Raw genomic sequence first — 13,604 nt, 5'->3', positions numbered from 1 at the left:
ATAAACAAACATTGTTTGGGGAAAAAAAGCTATTAAAATTACCTCTTCAAGCCTCAACGTTTATAATAATTTAGTACGTTAGTCGGCACTAGAGGAGAACCGGATTTTAAATATCTATTAAGCACTCGTCTTTATCTAAAGACAATCTACACACATGAACTTAAGATGCGTGCTATAACGGTACCACAGCAAATCGCCGGCATTTAATGTTGGTGTTTAATCGAGTTATCTAGCTTAATAATATAGTTTCGTTACCTGTGCTGCTAGAACTAGACAGTGCAGTTATTTCATTGACAGTTTCAACACAAAGGGACTCGAAGGTGCCCCTGATGCTCATTGACCAATGAGGTATGGCGACGATTGAGAGTAGCTTACATGAAACATTTTTCTATTTATTTATTTAGTTATTGATTTATTTATCTATCTGTTTTTGGAGGACGGAGGAGGGAGGCGGGGGGATTTGTTTCGTACAGTTCCCGAAACATATGCGCTTAGCTATCTCGAATTAAGTGTGCAGTTATAACGTATTGATGATGTTGTAAATTGAGAGGTCGCAAGGAACTTGCTATTTCCGATACTTGACAAAATTAATTCGGAATGTGAAAACATTGTGTAGTGAATTGCGTGGACAATACTCACAAACTACTTTCCTTGGAATTTACGCTTACCAAACAGCCAAAAGAAAACTCCAGCAACCTAGTTGCGGCCCGTTGGCAGCTAGAGATTACATGACGTAAAGATGCGAACACGCAATTTTTTAACTCTTGGCTAATTAGTGCATGCTTATATGTTTTGAGACCCCGAGGAGCATGTCGTAGAATAGGAAGGAAATGTCGGGTAGTATACTTCGTCAGACTGCGAAACCACGTCAGGCAACAGCCGTTTTCAGACAATTCTTTTGGCATTCAACTAAATTATGGATTTCGTTAGCTTGTCGCATCTTTGTTTTTTTTTTAATCGGGTGTTTAAAGAGCCAAAACCACGATCTGATGATGAGATGATGAGTTTATGTTTGACCGTGTGGGGTTCGTTGACGTGTACCCAAGGCCCGATACATGACCGTTCTAGTTTGCCGCCCCCAACGGGAAGCGGCCGCCTCGGCCAGGATCGAAACGGCGACCTCGCACTCAGCAGTGCAACACCATAGCCACTGGACTACCACAGCTGTTTATTATCTACTACACTCGCTGACAGCTGTTCTGCGCTATAGGGACCGAAGGCTACGGGGAATGAATTTCTGCCCATGTATTCGTATGCAGTGTAGTCCGGACGAGTATGGCGCAGGTATCGGCTTTGCTTTTTCCGGCATTGCATAACTCCTTTATTTCAGTGATGGACAAGGCTATTATTCCGGCGTGAATTTCAGAAGGTAATCGATATTTATGCAGTCGACGTGTATCGACCTCTGAACAGCAAGCAACGCAGCTTGCGTCGGAGCCGCGCAGTGGCCGTGTGATGCCGGCGTTGGTTCGGACGCGTGACGTGACGCCGGCGCGGCATAAGTCAGCCCTCTTGCTCGTTCGTGTACATGTCGACGATTGCGATTTCTCCAGACGCGTTCGCCTGGTTTCCACGTGCATGGTGCGAAAACTTGTTTTGCTCGCCTCGACAGTCTTTCTATGTTTATGTTGGTCATCAGCCCCTCGGGAAAGCTGACAGGCGGGACAGCAAGCGACGAAAACACACCAGGAGGCTCAAGCGCCATTTTGACTTTCACGAACGCGCAAAACGGGCGATTTTCTCGCGTCTGCAAAAACTCGACAGTGCAAATTGATAAGTATAGTAAAATAGGAGTCGCTTGCAGGTTTAATGTTATCTATTGTTTCAAATTGTGTGGTGTAAAAAAACATAATATTATTCTCTCTTTTGAACGTAAGAAAACGTCAACAGAACTGCGGGACTTCTTCCTGCAGCGGTGCAAGAGGTGCGCTTTCGATCCGTAGCCTTCGCTGTACAACAAAAATAAGGAAGAAAAGGTTCTTCGCAAAGATGGTTGCTAATACTAATAATTTTTTCTTAACATGCAGAACAGGGGTCACTGTATGAACAAAATATCTGTAAAGAAAAGGTACATATGTGATAGATTGGAAACACAGGGACTTCAATTTAAGGTTTCTAGCAGCTTAATCTAGGTGAAATCGCGGAAATACACATATGCTGAACATTCTGTGCACCAAGACACCAACTTCTAGAAATTAAAATAAAAATACAAACGCCTGAGATGCCGTTCCATTTTCACCGGGGAATACGTGAAACGGTTTTCTATGCAAATACTTTAAGGAAAGATAGAGAGAGAGAATGAAGAGGAAAGGCAGGGAGGTTAACCAGATATGAGTCTCCGGTTTGCTTCCCTACACTGGGGATGGGGGATAGGGGTTAGAAAGATGACAGAGAGGAAAACGTTAAAAAAATAAAGGTAAAAAAAAACACGCACACATGGAGGCACACACATAAAAGGCGTTCCAGTTAAAGTCATTCCCACAGGCCGGTAGATCGCAAAAAGCGCAATAGCGCTTGCACGGCCTTCTTCTGTGACGGTAGGTCCTTTCGATGTTGCAGAATTCTTTTTTCAGATAGCGCTTGGTCGTCCAGTTCGTCAAGTTCGTGGCGAAGGCATGCCCTCTGTGTGCTGTACTGCGGGCAGGCACACAAAATATGGCCAATTGATTCTTCATGGCCGCAGTGGTCACAGGTTGGGCTGTCGGTCATACCTATGCGGAATGCATACGCTTTAGTAAAGGCAACGCCCAACCAAAGTCGATATAAAAGCGTGGCGTCTCGACGGTGAAGCTGTGATGGCGCTCGAAGACTTAGTGTTGGATCAAGTGAGTACAGTCGCGTGTTTCTTAAACGTGGCTCATTCCATTGCGACACGGTGCACTGCCGAGCAAGTAGGCGGAGCTTCCGTGCTGCGTCAGTTCTAGAATGAGGAATTGGGACGTGGCGCTCCTCAGTATGCGCTGAGCGGGCAGCGTGATCCGCCCGTTCATTGCCGATAATCCCGCAGTGACTTGGAAGCCACTGAAAGGTTATCTCATGGCCTGCATCACTTATATGTTGCAATGTCTCTGTAATATGGAATATTAGTTGTTCGTGTGGTCCGCGTCGTAAAGGTGACAGTAGAGACTGCAGTGCCGCCTTCGATTCGCAGAATATTGTCCACTTATGTGGTGGTTCATCACCAATGTGATGAAGGGCAGTAAAGAGCGCTGCGAGCTCTGCTGCCGTCGATGTTGTCGCGTGGGTCGTCTTAAATTTTATTGTCGTAGCTTTCGCTGGTATGACGACGGCCGCCGCGGAGTTACTTGGAAGGACAGATCCATCGTTGTAAATAAGCGTAGAATCACGGTAGTTCTCGTACAAATGTAGTAGCGTGAGCTGTCTAAGGGCTGGCGATGATAGATCAGCTTTTTTCGAGATACCAGGTATTGTGAGGTTGATTTTTGGCCTAGCGAGGCACCATGGAGGAATCGAAGGTCTCGCAGCCGGGGTGAAACAAGCTGGCAATGATTCATCATATGCGGTTATCGTCCGGCTGAAAGATGTGTGTGGTCTGTCCGCTGTTAGGGAGGCCAAGTGGTGACGAGGAGTCCTGGTCAGAAGCCTTATATGGGTCCTGAGTACTTCAATTTCAATGTGGGTCCTGACAAGGTGATCGCCAGCGATTGCTATCGTAGCCACTGTTGAGGCACTCTGAGGCAGGCCTAGACAGATCCTGAGCACCTGACCCTGAAGACTTTGTATTGTGCGTAGATTTGTTTTACCTGTGTTGTTTATTGCTGGCAAGCTGTATCGCAGAAATCCGAGGAAAAGCACCCTGTACAGTTGCAACATCGCACTCGGCGACATTCCCCAGGTCTTGCCAGCGAAAAACTTGAGGAGGTGACAGATGCCTGTCAACCGTTTTTTCACGTATGAGACGTGTGGGCTCCATGACAAGTCCCTGTCAAAGATAAGCCACCACGGTGCATCGTATGGTACATTCCACTGGTTCCTACCTCGCTCCAACTCGGTTCGCAGCGATGCAGAGCCCTCTCGGGAGTGGAGCAAGAGAGGTGTCGCCCCATTCGAACGTGCTAGCTGCTGGCAGAGCAACAGGGCAGCCACGTGATCCAGTTTCAGTCGGATCTCGGTAAGTGCGGCGTAAGTGCGGAAACGTCAGTGCACCGTGCATTGGGTGCCCGTTGAAGAACCCCAGGGGATCATAATTATTCCGGACTCTCTCGCTACGCCGTTCCACGTGATGGTACTGTACTTTTGGCTCCTGAGACCCCGGAATTTTATTTTCAATACTGCATTCCACTGCCGTCAGATATCTACAAATTTCACGACACTTTTCAATAAATAGGGAGCAGCAGTGACGAACATCTTTTGCAGGTGTTTGCATTAACCCTGGACTGAGGGTGCCTCTTGGTATCATTTATGGTGCATATTTTAAATCCGTTCGCTTACTGCAAAAAAGAATAACAGCGGGAAACTTTAAGTAAAGTTGGATGCAGGTATTTTATTTTCGAAAATGCTTGTGAGAGTTGAGGGGGGGGGGGGGGAGCGCAGTTGAGCCTCCCGTCCATGCAAAAGAAACGAACAGTTCGGCGATTTCCAGCAAAGTGGCTTTATTCTCTTTTAGAATCTCTGTCGATCATTCGTTTTCTTGGCACGAAACAATAGGGATCAACCCAATATTTCCCACACTGATGTCGTGCCCGTTTGTTGGGGGTGTCGGTGGCGGCTTCTTAGAATTATAATCTAGCGCCACCTATTACCGCGGTGGCCTTACCACCCAATATATTGATGATGCCCACGTTTATTCCACTGCCAAACCACATAACGTGCCCGACAAAGCACTTTCTTTTATTATGTATCCTAGATGGCAAACCAAGCTTAGTGGCTATGGTGTTGGGCTGCTAAGCATGGAGGTCGCGGGATCGAATACCGGCCTTGGCAGCCGCATTTCGATGGGGGCGAAATGCGAAAACACCCGTGTACTTAGATTTAGGTGCACGTTAAAGAACCCCCGGTGGTATAAATTTCCGGAATCCCCCACTACGGCGTGCCTCATAATCACAGTGGTTTTGGCACGTAAAACCCCATAATGTTTTTAGCTAGTAAAGCGTTTGAACCTGAACGTAGAACGTAGGAGCGAACAAGAAAAGGAAAAACTATCTTCGTGATCGGCTACTTTCATTACCGCGTGAACGCATGGCGAGAAATACAGCGCATAAGTGTCCGCCTCGCTCAACTGTAAGTAAAAACTGAGGTGGAATATGACAATCTTTTTTATATAGTACGATATAAATAAGTACACATAGCAAAGGATCCTGCAAGCCTTCTGAGGGACCACGAATCATGTTTTTTTATTCAACTAAAAGAAAATAGCAGCACCTAGAGATGCGTCTGTTAATGTGATTTAAACGTAAGCGCGGTGAGTACGAATTCTTTCCCCAAGTTTGATTGCAAAAGACTCCCTTTTAAAAGGAGACTGACGATCCGCTCGATGTCTGATAGATGCTGTAACAGCCTTAAAATAGGATGAAAGCTCCATGCACCGGACCGCGACGCGAAGTGAAGTCGCTGAAATAATTATTCTCGTGTTTTGAGGCGATCGTGATTCTGGGTAGTAGAACAGCAGACCATTCGGCGCAACTTCAAATCGCCTCTTTTTTCCACAGCGATAGAATTCCGTCATCAACTGAATAGACAATCAATAACTTTTTAATTAAATACATTACAGAAGCACAACGTTCTTCGTACAAAAGTATTTTAACGAATAAGTTCGACGCCACCTTCGAAAGGCTTCGAACCGCCCAGGAGAGTGAAAGCATCGACAAAATAATGATGCTGTCGTCAGCGCCATGTCATAGGATTGCGCGGCAGCAGAGCAAGCAGGTCCCCAATAACTGAGCCGACGTCGCCACCGTCGACCACGTGCAGGTGGAGCGGGCTGCAGGGAGGAAGAAATGCAGGCTTCGGTCGGAACACCAATTCTGCTGTGTCTTCCTTCTGATAGCAGAACATGTTCAGGGCATGCTGATCTCGATGCTGCACGCCGTACATCCTGTAACTGATTGGACCTCACCGCTGCAGGCCGCCTCCGAAGACGTCTGGTGGAAAGCTACAGACGACAGCTTAAGGGCATTTCTCTCTGGGCTGGAACGGCTTCTTTTGGCCGGCGGACATTCTTCATTAGTAACACACTTCACCAAAGTGAACTCTAGGAGCTCTGTAGCTGTCCCAGGTAGATGACAATGGTGAAGTGAGTGATAACGACGGCATGGCTCCGCTGTTCGCCGGTGCAGATGACAAGGAAGAAGCCTGCAACGGAGGTCACGAAGGACGGTTACTAATGTGGAAGTACAAAGGCTGGTGGCAACATAATACTACCAAGCTAACTGATGATTCGCATAGTAGGTTAACCTTGGCTTCCTCTCGCGAGCTGCACAAGGCATGGGGTTCGCGAAAGGCAGTTTGGCAACCTCTACTGCAAGTTCCACCGAGCCTTGCAGTATGAAGCGGAGCGGCTTCGCAATATTTTCTGCCATGTTTCACGCCAGTTCCTTGCCAAGTGTCATCACGAACTTGTTTTCCCACTTAGTGTGCACGAAATAGTCGCATACTAAAGGACTAGATAGCGGAAGCTAGAACTGGCCGTCGACGGGAACGCTCACTGAGCTTCAATTACACACGTCGTGTTATCGCTAATACACGAAAAATAGCCGCGCGACTGCCCGCTCGAGGCACTTTGCGCGCATTCGCGGGATTCTTTCACGCTCGGGAAAACGCTTTTATGTTGTGCGTCTTGAGCAACCGAGAGCTTTATCGGGAATTTTTCGTGTTCCTCTACAATTTCCGATTGTCACTTTTCATCTAATTTAAATATTTGACAAATTGATTAATTAAGACTAATTATGTCATTCGGCAGAATGTAAAAAATAATCGGAGTATCTCCAAGCGACGGCAAACAACATTACCCTGGTTCTGTCCAGCTACATGGTATTTGCATATTTTTAAATCTGGGGGCATGATAGTTAAGACACCCTCTAAATATATATATATATATATATATATATATATATATATATATATATATATATATATATATATATATATATAATGCAATACAATGCAAATGTTCTCGAAGTGGCGTTCATCAGTGTTAAGACAGGTTGGACCACAGCTGCCTAAACATCGGGCGGCAGCGATACATGAAAAATTCACAAGCTGAAGAACCAAAGCGTTTCACACTCGCGTTGCAGCGCACAAGGCTAACATTTGTAAGGTGCTCATTGATAGAAACTATTTTGATGTGGTACCTTTCGTCCTTACATATACGCTTTGTTTACGCGTGAAGACTACAGCTTACACAGTGATGCTTGCGCTTGAGAAACAGCGATGCCAGTTTGTCATAAAAGCGTAGGACCAGTTTGACTGCATGGAGAGATGCCGGCGTCATGACGAAACGACGAGAATAGTTGAGATTCTCTGCGTTGAACGCGCACCTTTCTGCATGACCCTCGCGTTGTACAGGCGAATACGCCGCGCGCTTTACGTTCGGTCATCGCGCTGCTAACGTGAATAAATTATGAAGCTGCACAAGCTCGACACACAGCAGCCGATTGGGTACACGCAGGTATACGCGTACGCGCTTTCGAACAGCGCAAAGACTTCGAGTCGTTGAATAAGAAGGGGCTACATCGTGCTGCACACACGCAAACGCATCACCTTTCGCGTATGTCGGCGAAACCTTGACTTCATTGCAGTCCTATCTCGCCGGGAAAATGGCTGCAGCTAGTTAAATAAAGAATCCGCTCAATGCAGTAGAAATAACCCGCGAAGCGGCTTGATCTGTGCAAGCCCCGACAGTGTTTTTGCCGTTGTGGACGATATAACACCCAAATAATGCCCTGAAAACTATAGGAAAATCTTGTGCATTAGTATACATTATTGGCGCGACAAAGAGCTTTGATCTTCGTGCTAATACTAGACACTAAAAGCAATCTGTCCACGAAACTAGCCTCAAAACGCTTTTAACTGGAAGCAGGCAGCCAAATCGAAGCGGCAAAATAAGCGCGCAGTTACTGCGCCGAAGAAGCGTACAAATCATCTGACTCTGCCAGTTTCATTGCGTTCCGTCACCTCTCGTGGGACACCACAAAATAAACGAGTCTAAAATACGGTCAAAATCCATGTGCAAACACCCAACAACACTTTTTGACGTCTCACCTCGCGTAACCTTGGGGGCAGAGCAGCCGGCCCCCGAGCGAACGAGCAAACTGCGAGCGAGGGCGAGCGATGAGGGAAAGCTCGAGCGATAAGGATACCAGGAGAAGGATAAATTGGATGAGCAGGAATGTCGCTACTATTCAAAAAGGGGGCTTAACCGACCACGGTTGTATTGAGTGATCCGCGCGACGCTCAGTCAGCGGACTCGTCGCGGCACAGCACGGAAGCCGCGGCCATCAACGCTACGTAGCAGATCACAGCTACATGGAACTGTAGTGCGTATGCGAGGCGTTTGCTTTGTGCACGACACGGCTTGAGAGCTCCAGTCTGGCCTTGCAACGTGGTGCGGGCCGTCTTTGTCCTGCACCAGATTTACCGACCGGTAGTAGACACAGCCAATTTGCACATCTTGAAGCGCTATCGATAGTTCAATACGAGGCGAAGTCTGCTAAGGCCTCTAACCAGAAGCGATCAGCTGTGAGCGCGCGCTGGTAAGCGTGCGTGTGATCTCAGCTTAATTTGTTTGGTGGTTCTAGGCTATCTGAGTGTTCAAAGCTATCAGAAATGAGCGAGACCCGATGGCTACGACACCGATAAGTAGCGTGGCCAAAGTTTAATTCCTCTGCGGGCGGCCACGGTCGAGCGCGAGCAGACGATAATCGGCTTCTTCCCGAAGTACGTAATTATTATCGAAATTCCGCTTTCTTCAGCCTGTTTACTAAACTGCGTCAATAAATATACACAGTAACAATAGGAAGAAGCGAACTGATCTAAGCACCCTTCTTGGTTGATGTCGCCTATTGTCGAATAGCATCCGCGTATGGGAATCTGATGCATGACGAAATAAAGCGACTGCTCGCGCACAACTTTCTGTGGCTATGAAGGGAAAGCTACGGCGACGGATATTCTGCTCATGTGTAATCGCGCCTACGAGTCCGCCAGCGTTTACAGTGCTTTTGGTTGCTCGGAACGGACGCTGAATCGACGCAGCTTCCACGTGCGACGGTTTCGCGTTTGCCTAGACGCGGAAGGGAAACGTCGCAAAATAAGCAAGCTTTTACATTCACTGGTGTGTTTTGTCTTATTTAACTGTTGCTAATAAGGTGCTTATGTTTTCTCTTCCCCAGCTTAAACGAAAGTGGATGAAAACGCGGAACTCGCTTTCATGAGCGCACAAGCGTTCTCGCTTGTGCGCTGATTGCCTCCGTAGCTTTCACTCCATAGCCACAGAAAGTTGTCCGTGAATATAGAAAAGAGTGAGGAGCAGGCTTCTGTTGAAAAGACAGCGTTTGAGAAAAAGGTAACTTCGCGCTCCCCTTGCGAGCTCCACACGCTGAGGCACCTGCAAAATTTGGCTGAGAGGCTGACAGCAGCGCATGCCACCACGTATGCTATCAGGGACTGTGTTTTCGCCAAACGCGAGGGATATTACAATATCCCTCCCTTGAATATTACAATAAATAAATAACCAAATGAAAGAACATTCCATGTTTACTGATGGATACTGTGAAGCGGTTTTCTGTCCAAATTATTTAAGGTAAATAAGTCTCCACGGCGCATCGTTTTGCACATTCGGCTGGTTCCTACACTGCTCTAACTCGGTTTGCAGCAATCCAGAGCCCTCTCGAGAGTGGAGAAAAAAAAGGCATTGCCCCAGCCGAACGTTCCAGGGCAATCAGAGTAGCCACGTGATCCAGTTTCTGGCGGATCTCGGTCGCGCTATCAGGTTGAAGGCAGGAGCGCCTCCTAACGCTTTGAGCAGGAGCACGACGCTTTGAATAACCCGGGTGAATTTGTTTAGAGCGGCTGATTTCGACCAGGCGAATATAAACCGCACGGCTAGAGCGCTATATGGAGCGCTCGAATCCGCCAGTCCATGGTACCATCAACTTGAATACAAAAATATCACTTGATGCACTGTACGATCTACGTATATCACATCCTCTTGACGGCAGTGCAGTTATCTACGCTCATCACGAATGAAGAAACAGAACTTGCCGTCACTTGACAGGGGCGCCGCCCATCGTGCCCGAGCCAGAAGCATGGTAGGACGTTGGAGCTGCCAGCTGATGCCAGAGAGTAGCCCGACATGGCGTCATGGTGGCACTTGCGCTGAAAGACGTGGCGAGACCAGCTGTTGCCCTTGTGGCGCCCAGGCAGCCGGAGAGACAGCTGGTCGGTCGATGGCCGCTGCGTAGCGCGGGCAGGACGACGTCGTATGCAGGGTGACGCAGGATGGCGGGCGAGATCAACGCGCCTGTGACGCCTTTGGTGACTGTGCCTTTGCATCCGGGAACGCGTGAAGGACTTCATTGTGGCTGAGGGAGCCGTCGTCTCCGAGTTGCCTGCTTGGGTGCTTGTTCTCGTGGAGCGTCTCGTGCTGCATCGAACGGAGAAGTGCGCTTCGTCTTCGTCTTTAACTCGCACGTAATCCTCGCACGCACAGGGACGCGTGCTCCTTATCGCTCTTCATATTTTTTTACTACATGTATGGGATGTGTTTATTGTTACAAGCATCCGCACTGAAGCGCTAGAGTTCTGAACGTGTAGCTTGGACAGATTTCGCACTTTCGCGGACCCTCTCTGCTCGCTCAGTTGATATAAAACAGTGTTAATGTCTATTCATCGTCGTCGTAATTACGATATGCCTAATTATAGCATCAATAATATGCAGATTCGAACAACTGATTCATTGAAATATCTTGATGTGTATATCTCGTAACTTAACTTGGACCTGTCATGTTAACCACATAATAAGTTCTGCTAATCGTACTCTAGGTTATCTACGCCGTAACCTTTTCCTCGTTCCTCCCTCTATTAAACAACTTGCTTTTCTAACCTTTGTGTGGCCCAAGCTGGAGTATACCAATGCTATTCTTGACCCCCACCAAAATAACGTTAATAGCCTCGAGTCAGTTCAGAACCGCGCGACACGATTTATTCTGTCAACTTATTCGTAGAATCCAATAATCTCAGCACTAAAAGCCCAAATAAACTTACCCTCTCTAGCCTCACGCTGTTGAATGGCACGTCTTAACCTTTTTCATAAATTTTTCCATTCTTTGCCTTTTGACAACCCGTACATAAAAAGAGCACATCGCATTGCTCGCACCAGTCATCCTAACGCAGTATATCCCTCACAAGCCCATACCATGACTTTTAAGCAATCATTTTTTTTTTTTTTTGCGCACAACAGGAGACTGGAATGGCCTGCCCACCGAAGTTGCCACTATCATCGACCCTCTAGCATTCAAGTGAGTCATCGAAAGTATCCCTTCGTTATATTTAGTGTATTTCTTTGTCACTAACCCCCACTCTCTCATGTAATGTCTCTACAAGAGACCTTTGAGGAAATAAATAAATAAATAATAAATATATCGGAGCCGGGTACTGAGCACGAGCTCTATACGGTGGAATAAACTATTTTTAGAATATGGCTTCTTTCATCGGCATTGTGGGAACACAGTCACGAATACGGCATTTTTTTCGTGGAATTCACAAATGTTTCTGGCATTTCATCTTTCGTGAGAAAGAGAAAGAAAGAAATTATGCAAAAGGGAAAACAAAGAAGCAAGCCAGAAATAAAAGGAGAGCAGATACAGGGAACGTAATGCGGTATGCTGCTCCACAATATGTATTATGAGCCCCCACTAAAGGGGTTAATGCGCTATAAACACACGGACAACAGGAGTAGAAAGAGACAGGACGCGAGCAGACTTACAACTGACTGTTATTGGGTGAAAGATGCTTATATATGTATATATATATACGCGCGTGTGTGTGTGTGTGTGTGTGTGTGTGTGCGTGTGTGTGTGCGCGTGTGTGTGTGCGTGTGCGTGTGTGTGTGTGCGTGTGTGTGTGTGTGTGTGTGCGTGTGTGTGCGTGCGTGTGTGTGCGTGTGTGTGCGTGTGTGTGTGTGTGTGTGTGCGTGTGTGCGTGTGTGTGCGTGCATGTGTGTGTGTGTGTGTGTGTGCGTGTGTGTGCGTGTGTTCTACTCCTGTTGTCCGTGTGTGAACACACGGACAACAGGAGTAGAAACAGACAGGCCGCGCGCAGACTCACAACTGACTTCTATTGGGTTAAAGATGAGGTGTGTGTGTGTGTGTGTGTGTGTGTGTGTGTGTGTGTGTGTGTGTGTGTGTGTGTGTGTGTGTGTGTGTGTGTGTGTGTGTGTGTGTGTGTGTGTGTGTGTGTGTGTGTGTGTGTGTGTGTGTGTGTGTGTGTGTGTGTGTGTGTGTGTGTGTGTGTGTGTGTGTGTGTGTGTGTACAATGATAAAGGACGTCATCATACCGATATGCCATCCAAAGTCACTGTCATCGCAATCTTGCGTCCAGAAGTTGCACCTCACAATCAGCAAGCATAATGGAAGGATCGCCAACACATACACGGGCTTTGTTTTTATAACATAGACCAAGAACAGCTGCCGTGTGCGACGATGCCTATGACGGTATAAAATTTGTTTTTTCTAGCAGCGGAAGGCACACCTTCTTTGTCTCTTTTTCACACGCCCTGCAATGTTTTGCTACATAGGAATGCTCGTCAGAGGACTTCCATTCATTCATGTATTCATGCATTCATGATGCCCGCAGCCCTCAGATGATTTCCATTCATTCATGCATTCATGCATTCCCACGTAGCAAAACATTACAGGGCTTGTGAAAAAGAGACAGAGAAAGTATACCTTCCGCTTCTAGAAAAAAAATTTATGCCGTCATGGGGATCGTCGTACACGGGAGCTATTCGAGGCCTATGCTATAACGAAGAAAACACGTGTATGTGTTAACGATCCTTCCATTGTGCTTGCTGATTATGAGGCGCAATTTCTGGACGCAAGACTGTGACGGCAGCGATTTTGGATGGCCTATCGGCATGATGTCGTCATTTTGATCATTGTATGGTCAAATATATGTCATCTTTCACCTAAAAAAATTCAGTTGTGAGTCTGCGCGCGTCCAGTCCATTTCTACTTCTGTTGTCCGTGTGTTTATAGCGCAGTAACCCCCGTATTACAAGATGAACTTCCACCTACTAGCCCAACTTGCCGCTTTGCTGCCACACTAAAGACCTTGTTAATCGTGCGCAATCATCTCGCTACCTTTACTAGAAGAGCTATGCTACTTGCAGACTCACATCGTCTCAAATTGCTATCGAGTATGTCTCAAGCACACCAGCTTGATGTTTTACTTGTTTCGAATTGTCTGCGAATGCTAGGTAAACGAAAATAAAAATAAATGAAGCTTATGTGCCTTTTTAACGAGGGTTGTAATCTCTTCATCAACTGCGTATATCAATATTCCAGGTGAGTGCCCTCAACGCTGTACTCTTCGCCTGTAGTTCGACAAAAATTAAAGATTGCGATCGTATACCGGGCCGTTTTTCTTCA

The sequence above is a fragment of the Dermacentor variabilis genome, chromosome 1 (genome assembly GCF_050947875.1).
Source record: "Dermacentor variabilis isolate Ectoservices chromosome 1, ASM5094787v1, whole genome shotgun sequence".
NCBI classification, from domain to species: Eukaryota; Metazoa; Arthropoda; class Arachnida; order Ixodida; family Ixodidae; genus Dermacentor; species Dermacentor variabilis.
This window is presented reverse-complemented; position numbering follows the sequence as displayed.